General features: G+C 35.3%; 1 long non-coding RNA gene across 1 annotated transcript; it reads left to right on the forward strand.

The window, feature by feature from the left end:
* Positions 1–705: 705 nt before the first annotated feature.
* LOC135415310 (uncharacterized) lies at positions 706–4,082 on the forward strand. Its single transcript, XR_010431071.1, has 2 exons — positions 706–934; positions 3,886–4,082. It is a non-coding gene; the product is annotated as an uncharacterized LOC135415310 (long non-coding RNA).
* Positions 4,083–11,339: the final 7,257 nt, after the last annotated feature.

Here is an 11,339-nt window from a genome sequence, read left to right on the forward strand (position 1 = left end):
AAGACAAAGCCCTAAGTAGGATGATGGGTTTCCTTTCCTCCCTCCCTTTCCTCTAGTCAGCCAGTCAATGCATTTTCCAAAGACACCAGTGCCTCAGGAATGTTATGTTATTTCATTTCAGTGGGAATGAGCGGTTTCCACCTTTATTTATAGTTGTCATTTTTATGCTTTAAACCTCACAAGCTTTCTCTGACTATGGAGTCATTCATATATCCTGAAAGAATTTCAGATAATTTACTGTTGCTAGACAGAGTTTTCCTCACAATGGCGTGAAGAATTACATGCTGCACTCCCCTTTTATTGCTTATGGGCCAAATCCTGCTCTCATTTACACCACTGGAATAATAAATAGCCTCCTTTGAGAGCATTAATGTGTGTTTTTTCACTGTTTGAGGAAAAAGAAGTTACTCAACAGCAGTCTAAAAAGTTTTCAAAGGTTGTTGCTCTGCTAACCTGTGAGTGCAGAATGTCCAGTGGTTTTAACAAAAAGAATAAAAGATGTCTATTGAGGGAAAACTAAGGGAAACATGGTTCACATTTAATCTAGAATTTCTTTAATGCTATCTTTCAATTTTGGAGAAAATTAGGCAAAAATTATAACAGGAGAATACAAAGGAATTTAGATAAGTTAGCAGTACCAGCAGCTGCAGCTGCCTCTGTGATTTTGCACCTGAACACAGAACACCTCGATAAAGACTGTTAGTGTATATTATGACTTCTCCCTAAACAGTCTGCAAATGATGATAACCTCAAAACTTTATCTCTTGGAGACAGATCAGAGCTCTGGGCTGCAAGGCAGGTGTTCTCTCCCCCCCAGTCTGTGGAGTGGGCACACACTGGAACCATCTCTGTCACCCCAGCTGCAACCAGGCCAAGGGATGTCCCAGCGCCAGCTCCTGGTGTCTTTGTAAGGAAGCAGGCAGGGAAGGCAGTTGTGTACATGGACAGTGTGAAGTCTTGAGGAGTTTCCAAGTGCTCCCAGAGCCCCTCTTCTGGGTGGAAATTGTCATGTCCCAATGTGAGGGTGAAAAGACAAGCTGGACTTATTAAGGAAGAAGGAAAATGGAAATATTGAAGAAGGAAAGTATCCTTGAAAGCAGAAGGGATTTTACAGTGGCCTATTGTTTAAAATGGAAAGGGAGTTGAGGGGAAATGATACAAGGAGACTCTGATTTATGCACTGAACTGATCCTACAGTTCTAGAATAGATGACATTTTAATAGAAAAATTGGTTTGTGGACCACAGGGCTGTGTTCCCTCCCAGTCACAGCTACATGAATCAATTCCCTGTCCCATTCATCATCCTGCAGTACTGCAGTTCCAATGACAGCAGTAGTTCATGCTGAAAAATAGCTTTACAGGAGATTCTACTACATTTTTACATAAAATATAATTTAACAGGTGTAAAGAGCAAGAAAATTACTGATCTCTATGCAATCTTCATTGTAAAATATAACTTTGGTGGCCAGCAAAATCCTCGTTTTAGCTCCCCAAAGTCACTTTCACAGCAAGTTACTTAAACACTCTGGTGCAGCCAGTATAAGTAGTTATAAGCCTTATTGACAGGTGGGGATCCCTTATCCCCTGGGTCACAGATGTGATTAATCCTTAAGCAAAGTTCTTTTGCGCAGTTCTTTTAACTTTTAAAGCACTAAGTATGCAGCAAGTAGCAATAATTTTCTAAATGCCTTATTTGAAAGAAAAGAGTGTATAGAAACAGTGTCTATATATAGCTAGGAACTAAAAGCTACTAATGCACAAGTATCTTTCATTGGACATGAGGACAAGCTGGACAGAGGATGAGGACAAGTCACTTCATGCTCTGGGAAATAAGAGGAACCGTGAGAGACAGACAATTAAGCTACCAAGCAAAGTTGTTTTGACAACATTTTGGGTACATCTACTCGGGAAATATGGTATAATACTTTAGAGAAGCGCATGTTGAAAACAAAAACTTATTTCTAAATGAGTTTATTTTTCACCAATCAGGAAAGGCTTTCAATTGCAAATTATGACCACCATTACTTAAAAAAATAAGAAAAAAATAACATTTTCAGACCTAAGTGGCTTCATATCACAACCCTTCAAATCTGATGCACCAAGAAATGGGTCTGCATGCAGAGTGAATATGAAGTAAAGCATCTGGATAACATTCCTGCATAGCGCCAGACTCTACTCAAACTTAATCCTTTAAAAACCTTAGCTCACTGTCTTGGGGTTTAAAAACATTCACTAAGCTTTCATTCAAGGCTGTGCTAGAAGCTTAAAACAAAGAGAGCTGTGATTTTAATTATTATTTTTTTTAATAATATGAAAGAGACCTTTTCCCTTTCCCCAAAAAACAAACTAGAAAGACAAAATAAGCCATTATTTACTAAATTTTCTTTACTGTAAACAATTGAATAGATTTAATCTGCACTTGAAATCAGTTTGTGTAAAAAACAAGGCATTTAATTCTTAAAACAGATACTATTTAAATTCATCTGTGGAGACTTTATCTGCAAGCTGCCCAAAAGTTCTATGGAATCTCCACCTTTAGAAATACTCAAAATTTTGCTTGATGAGGATTGGAGTGACCTGATTAACTGAGGTCTTAACCGTGCTTTGTGTAGAGGCTTGTACTAGATGACCTTCAGCCCAAGTTCCTCTGTTTTATAACCATTCCTTCTGCTAAAATAAGAAGGAACAGGATTTGGCAAGCAAAAAATTCTTTCTATCTGAAGAAAAGAGAAACTACAGCCTGAATTTACAGGAACTCGTGTGACCTACAGTCACAGACCTTCTATAGAATGACACTGAATGTGAAGTTGGGCTCCCAGGTAATCTCATCCTGCAGAAGGGAACAGGTGTTTAGCAGGTGTTTCAGACTCTGGTATGAACTCATACAAGCCGTGAGGGGTTTAGCAGTCCAGCCACTTCCTTGCCTTCTCTCTTCTACTTGCATATTCACATCTTTCACTGCAATGGGTAAAATTAATTTCTTAAATCTGTTTTCAAGAATATAAATATTAACTCTATCTGTCTGTCTATCTATCTGTCTACCTAAACAAAGTAATATACTGAATTCCTAAACCTCTCTAGGAAGAGTCTGAAAATTCTTCTTATTGTGTAGGTAGATTTTAGATACATTTACTCTTAGAAAGGAATTTGGTTAGTTCTGGTGAATTGTGAATACATTCACATATGCAAAGAGAAAAGCTGTCAGAGAGGAAAAGAGAGCTGGATACCAATCCTTATAATTGTGTCTTTCCTTCTACTGCAAAAGTATGTATAAGTAAATGCTTCACCTCAGACTTACAGCTGGTGCTCAGTAGCACCATATTCTCCACTTGCTGAAAGACTCTTGTAAGGCCGGGGAGTAGGATTTGGAGAAGTGCTAAGCTTCAAAATTGCAATGTAAATTGAGGAGATTTAAATTTTTTAATTCCCTTCTGTCATATATTTGGAAAAACTAGGCCATGTACATCTCAAATTCTTTATGTTATGTTAAAAAATTTTTTTGACCCTTAATCTCTGCATCCTTGCCCTTCTGATCTAAAACCTATGCAAAACAGCATTCTCTTAGCTCAAAGACTCCCAAAGAAAATTAATACTTGTGAAGCATTAGAAAATGGCAGAAATAAGTATCATATCAATCCTTGTGAAAAGCTGTGTGCATTTTTTAGTGAGAAGTGGAGATAATAAAGAAGAAATAGTTAAAGTACTGTTTTTAACTAAAGATCACTGCTCAGAGTTATATGGAAATATAGTAGGCAACCATGCAATTAAAGACTGTGACAGTGTACGTACAAAAAGAGGACCAAATCAAAGTTGTAAAGACATCCTATTCTGCTTTGCAACTGTTTGACTTCACACAGTGTTCCTTTAATATTTCCATGCACAGAGGCAGAAAAGAAAATCCAAGATTCAACAGTACCAGAGCACACTAGGAATAGAGCCCATCTGAAGAGTGTCAGTGGAGCAGATCTGTGAAAACATAGCCTTCTTCTGCACAGAGGTGAAAACTATACTCTCAATATCCCTTCTTTATAAGAACTGAACAGCAAAAAAAATTACTGCTGAATTGAAACTTTTTAAAAAGAGAGCCAAATATTTCATTAATGCTCTATTTTCAGTTGTAGCTTCTTTAACTTTTTTTGAATATCAGTGGCAACTAAATATCCAAGCCCAGACAACAATGACAGGAACATATCAATATTTTCAAAGTAAAGTGGGGTAATTAAAATATTGAAACCTCACTCCTATGCAAGAATAGAAAATTATGAGAACAGCTTCTTGTGACAAGGGAAGAAGAGTTAATGCTTCAGAAATAACCTGTTCAGATCCACATTCAAGGTTTGTAATTTTCTTCCCCTCCAGTATTAATTCAGAGTGGCCTAAATGTATTTGATAGATGTCAATCACAGAGGTATACCTGATCAAAGCTTTAATAGCTTGATATTTATATAACATATAATTTATGGCAATTACATGACAGTACACTAGAAGAAAAAAGACAAGCTAATTCTTTTTATTACTTGATTTTTATGTCTTTTATTTCCTAGACTGAATCACTGAAAAAAGTCATGCAAATCCTGTGGTAGGACCAAATTGATAATTCAATTCCTGGCCTATAGTGAGAGGACAGAGAATAAGAGTCCTCTTATTAGATGGGATATAAGGAAGAAACTTTTTACAGTGTGGGTGGTGAGACAAACTGCAATAGGTTTCCCAAAAAAGCAGTGGATGCTCCATCCCTGGAAGTGTCCAAGATTAGGTGGGATAGGACTTTGAACAGCCTGATCTTGTGAGTAATGTCCCTACTCATCGCAGTGAAGTTCAACTGGGTGATCTTGAAGGTCCCTTTTAACACAAACCACTTTGTGATTTCACAGCTCTACGAAATTGGCTATTTGAAACAGATTAAATAATGTCAAATGATAAGCTAAACACTTTGAAAATTAAGTTGTCCCACACATTAGCAATGACAATGTAGATTCATTACCTTCATTTATTTTTTTTGAGCTGCCTTTGTTTGTGTAATAGTATCTGAGTGCAACATTGAAACTTGGAACACTTTACCAATTCCTGAAAAACCAGGCCTTTGTTTTAGGTGCTTTCGTGCATTTATGCACTCATCCAACACAAGAGTAATACAGGTTTTGGGAGTTAATTTTCTGCTCATTTAACATGATTTTTGGTAAGGATAACCATCAGGCTCACAAGACTGTACTGTATCTTATGGCTGATCCCCCCTTTGTGTCTCTGTGTCTAACCCATGAGGACTCTGTAGCAGTCTGCTTCTGAAAAGCACCAAAGTAATAGTCCTAGTTCTATCCCTAAGCTTTTTATCTTTAGAAAATAGAAGAGAGCTGCCAGTAGGCTCTCTGCTCAGGATTTTCTGTAACAAGTTTCCAAAGACCTATAGCTTGTGGCTTTTAATTTCAAATAATATCACTATTTAAAGAGAATTAATAAATAAAAACTATACTTTTAATCAGATCAACAGCAATATCAAAGACCTGTTATTTTGACAGTAATTCTGTAAAGACACATAACTAGTTAAATAGTGCAAGAATAAAGTCTTTAAATAGAAGTAAATTAATAAAAATGTAAAAAGTGGGAAGACAAAGGTCTTATTCTTTTTTTTCTTTTAATACTATGAAATATGATTTATGGCAGCTTATATGTATTTCATCTCATGGAAAAAAAATAATAGAAAAGGATTTATCCAGTCAAAAATTCTGCCCACACCAGCTGCCACAGAAACTTTTGATTACAACGTACTGCTTTACCATTAATGCATACCATATAACACATTGAATGAAATACCAGATTTCATTCCATGATTTTTTCTTTAAAAAACCCACAAATGTTTAAAGTAAAATGTGCATGATGATTTTAAAGTTAATTTCTAAAAGTTAGAAATTAATTAGAAATAAATATTAGGAGGAATTCTGACTTACACCAAGAAATCTTGTAACAGAAACGTATTCAAACTGAAGGATGTAACAAGGTAAGAAACATGTCCATCTGAACACTCCATCAATTCCAAAGAACACAGTCCCACTTGTCTTAGTAATTTTCTTTTTCTTAACCATTAGGCTGTACCAATTACTACTTGGCAACTGCCAGTAAAACATCAGCTAAAAGAGTAGAAGTGTTGTTTTTAAAAATAAGTTAAATGTCTGATCACATAATGTATGAGCAGAGTATTTAATGATGTAAGGAACCTGTTTCCTAAATATTCAATGTTCAGAACTGTTGAACTTCATTATCTAAGGGAATTTCTGGCCATCACTGAACACTAGAATGTTGGTCGTCATTGAACACTAGAAAGGATTTTGATTTACCTCTCAACTTTGAAAGTATTCTTCTAAAAGTGGAGCACCCAGATTGCCATACACCTGAAAACAGGATTAGACTATCACACACACATCTTGAACATATTTTTGTTTTATAAAAGAGGTAATTTATCAAACTGCAGAACAATATACTCTATGCAATGAAAGTGCTATTGAAAATCTTCCAAGTTAGAAAGTAAATATTTTATTGCAAAAGGGAACATTTTCAAAAGTGACTTCGAAGCTTGAATCACATAAATCACTTCAAGGACTTTTGGCATCTGCATGTTTGGTAGCTTTTGAAATTGTTTCAGGCTCCTGAATCAGGAAAGGTCAGATTTATAAACACCAGTAGAGAGGCTGTTCATATAAGTTTAAAAACTCATGATATAGACATCTATAGCCATTCCAGTTCCCCTTCAAATTAGCAGAGAAATGATAGGATGACGTTAGGATACCACTTACCTCTGCATGGCATTGACATCAAAATAGTTCAGATAAATTCTACCTCTTGCATCTACTTCATTGACTAGAAGGAAATCTATTTATACATCAAATTAAATTATCTGAAACCTGCTCTAGATTGTTAAAGGTGAAAATAAGGTTCTTAGAGGCATTTACAAAGGAAGTATCTAATTCCCATTAACATCCTTTACAAACCAAAAAGAAAGTACTAGAAAAGAATATCAAATTCAACTTGTCTATGCCTGAAATCAATGAAATTTTAGTTACTCAGTAGCTTTCCAAAAGCTTACTGAACTTTTGAAGTCTAAAAACTTAGCCTTACCCCTATGTATATTCCCTTAGGTACATTTGAGAATATTATACTTTCATACTTGGCTTTAAATTTTTTAAGTCCTTCTCAGTATAATAAGTAATATTAATATATCTTCTTCAATATGTTTTAGTCATCATGATAAGAGCCAATTTACTCAAACTTTGCAGGTTTTAACACATAAATTTTAAGTGACCTTCTCATTGCAATGCCTAAATTCCTTTAGTCAAGGAAAAGCATATAGTGTTTTTGAAAGACTTTAAAGCTACATCATGTTCACCCAATTTATTGACCTAAACTGAGATAGGCAATTTTGTGAAAACATTCAAATACCACTTTCTTGCATTTACTTGGCAAAGAACAGCTGAGTGTACTAAAAAAAAAAAAAAAAAGACACTTCTTTATGTACCTAAACTGTAGGTGAAATTTAGTCTCAGAAGGACTGCATCAAGCCTGGATAGTTTTGTTTTCCTTCTATTCATAATCTATAAAAGAATGCACCACTGCACACATTTAGAGGGATATTAAAGATGAAATCTTGAAAGAGATTATGGTTTTAGAATAACAAAAGTGCCTCAGCAAAGTGCATCCTAACACAGAGGATATGGCAAAACAGTACCAACTAATTAAATTGGAACAGAAATTGGACAAGACTAATGCAAAAATGAAATTTCGGAGTTTAAGTGTTGGATTTTCTGTTTCAATTTGACTTCCATATTTGACTGGGACCTTTTGAAGATACAGTTTAAAAAAATATTTTGACATTCTCAGATGAAATGTGCTGCATGAATGAAGAGCGTTGTTCTATCACCCGTGATGTCAGGTGGCTGCATCACAGCTAACTGTCATTGCCAAGCAATTTAGTATTTACAAAGGCAGCTGAATGATCTTGGGATATTTCGACTCCTCTGCCTTATTCAGTAAAAAACCCCTGAATGTCAAAGGAAAAGCAAATAGCACTTTGACTTGAGGAAGCGTGCCTTTCACCATAGCATTAAATTCCAACATCTTAAAGTCAATAGAAAAAAAAATATTGATGGAACATTCTTTAAAAATAATACTCCCAGTAGAAATTCTGTAATAAATGCCTCTCCTTTCAGTATGGAAAGGGACATATTCTGCTCTTAGTTGGAACCAGTGCACCACAGCAAGAACAGCACGTGATAATAAGGCCGCAATGATACTCGTCTGCACATATGGAATCAGCAAATTAGGCCAACTTTTTTAATTGTAAAAAATGATTGAATTCCTTCAGTTTCAATTGAATAGTCATTTTCCCTAACAGCAAGCATTAATGACTTCCCTGACTAATGAAAATTAATTGCTAGACCGCCTTGACAATTACATTGTGATCGATCAAGTTTAAAGGAGCTGCAAAGGTCATTTGCTGTAATTCTAATGCAATCCATTAAATCTGCAACACATGATAACCTTTAACTTAGTTGCATATTAGGGAATACTAATGGCAACTCTAGATGTCACTGTTTATACAAGAGGAGATACATCATATTGTCTATTTCTCCTAATGTTCTTAAGGTGTTGCTGTTTCTCAGCTGGCACAGAAATTCCTCTTGACATCAGACAGAATCTGTGTAATCTTATTAAGGTGCTGTAAAGGCAGAGTTGTACAAATCTAAAAAGCAGTCTGAGAATGGTCATTCCATTTCAAGGTAAGCTCCTGGCTGTTACACAAAACTGAGTTGTAAAATGATGGAAAAATTTGCTAAGTCCTAATGGAATGCATTGTCAGAGAAATACATCTAAAGCAAGCATCATATTTTACTGGTCCTGCAGAAGCCATCAACTGTGCTACACCCTTGAATGAGATCTACCGTCTCTTAGACAAATGGAGTTGTAAAATAAGGCTCAAATTTGTGAAGAGTTATTGAAGGGGTTCGTACTGAACAACAAATGCAAATGGTACTAGAAAACCAGAACTGCACTGTATATTCTTGAATTCCTTTCCAGTCACATCATCCAAAGGTTTACAGCACCTGCATGATGAATTAAATTTTTTATTGCAACAGGAATTCAAGGCAAATCCCATTGGATCTAAAAGCAAAATATGGCAAACAAAACCACCACAAAACCAATAAACAAAAAAAGAAAGATCTCTAAACTGAAGCTTCATAGCTTTTTCAGTTCATTTGAACTATCCTGTACACTTAAAGGCATTTTTGGGGAAAGTTTGATAAGTCTTTTCGCAATCTGAGGCAAAATGGTGATTGAAGAAGTCAATGGAAGAATAAATTCTAATTTAATTTTAATCTGCTACCTATTTTTAATGGGGATAGGTACTGAGTTTATATTTCTATCTAGGCCTTTTTAATATGTACACAAGAGACACACTCAGGCAACCTCATCTCAACATCTCATTTCAAAAGTTGTGGAAGTGTGTTCTAATAAAAAGCTTTTTGTGGCAAAATCGAATACATGTTTTTGCACAAATGGAAATGAGTATTTTTTTGGTCAATATATCAATTTTTGAGGTAGTTACAGAAAGAAATTATGACCTTATTCTTTAGTTCTTTAAATAAAATAGTCCAGGGTTATTTTATCTCTTGGGAGAGTTTATTCCACCACCTACTAAAAACTGTGCAGAAAGTGCATAGAATTGCAGCAGTGATGTCAGTCTACAAAAGTGTAAGGCTGTAGAAACCAAGGAGATTTTGGAACTGACATGCCCTTCTGCATCTCTCACTTACATCTGAGACAACAACCCTAGAGTGATCATTGCAGTGATTCTGTAAATAGGATTTTGCATAGCCCTGACAAAAATAAGCACAGAAATCTGAAAGAATACACAGATTCCTGAAAAAAACCCTAGGTCACAAATTATTCAACTTTGAAAGGTTAAACAAGTATTGTAAATATGCATTCTATAATATTATCTCTCAGATAGACTCAAGGTTTTTTTCCTAGTTTCTTCTAGGAAAGAAAAAAAGCTAATTTCTCCACAGAAATATTAACAGTCTAGATTTCTCAAAGAAGCCAGAGTTCTCAGAATAAGAAAGATGCTGACTCAGCAGAATCCAACTGAAAATTTCTTTCATTTTTTTTACTGATGTAAAAAAAAGACACAAGGCAACCAGAATAAATAAACTATAAACCTATAAATGAATAAATATTTAATTACAAAAGCTAGGGTTATCATGACAGACTTTCGTGTAGTAGCCAACATCACACTAAGAGTCAGTGATCAGCAAGGAGTAGAATTTTTTAGGTCTACCTAAAAAGCTGTATTTAAAGCTTTTCCCATACTACAACAGAAGAATAGTTACCTATTTTTAGATTTGCTTCTGGTGTGGCCAAAGTATGCACTGAGACCAATATAAACCAGCAAGAATTCCATGAAAACCAATTAAGTTAATGTGAATTTATAGAGGTATAACCAAGATCAGATGTGAGTCTGTGGAAATGTACTTGAAACAACACAGAGACATGAGCTACTTCAGACTGCAGCAGTTCCAGTTTTTGTAAAATGGTTTGTGATCACTGGATCAGGTTCGGGTGTAATAGCTGTGGTGGACTATCAATAGCCTATAAAAGTTTCCCATAAGTATCATCAGGGAAAAAAACACACTCCAGAAGACAGGAGAAAGCTACACAATTGCCTGCTCCAGCATGGCTGATAAAATAATGGACAACCTCCCCAGACATTTCTGCTCCACCCAAACACTCTTGCAGTGCTAAATATTTTGAAAATATTCATATAATCTTTGATCTTTTTGTTAAATCTACCATTAGAAATCATATTTACTTTATCTTGCCCGAGATACTTTTCATTTTAGCCAAAAGCTACTGTTGCACACTGATTAGGGAAACTCTTCTGAAAACTTTGTTTCCTACAAAATTTTCATATATCCATTACAATGTAAGAGTCAAAGCTTGCTGAAATCAGTGAAGTAGTTTTATAGGCCTTATTGACTTTTACCGAGACTAAGACATGAGCAGAAGCTTAAGATTTAGCCATGAAAGTATGTTAACATACACTGAGTTCACGTGTGAAAGCATTTCCACTGATGTCAATGGCTTTCATATTATCCACATTGGGCATGTGCTTATCTACTACACTGAATCAAGACTTTCATGTCTACTCCTCAGACAAAACTTTTGCCTTTCAGCGAAATCTAGTCTCAAGTATACTTATGGATTCTGACATTTTCAACTAGTCAGCACTCAAAAATGAAACCTCTGACTAGTTACAGTTCTGAAGCACTTTTAGAAACCACGGCATGTAA

This window comes from Pseudopipra pipra, chromosome 5 (assembly GCF_036250125.1).
Source record: "Pseudopipra pipra isolate bDixPip1 chromosome 5, bDixPip1.hap1, whole genome shotgun sequence".
NCBI lineage: Eukaryota > Metazoa > Chordata > Aves > Passeriformes > Pipridae > Pseudopipra > Pseudopipra pipra.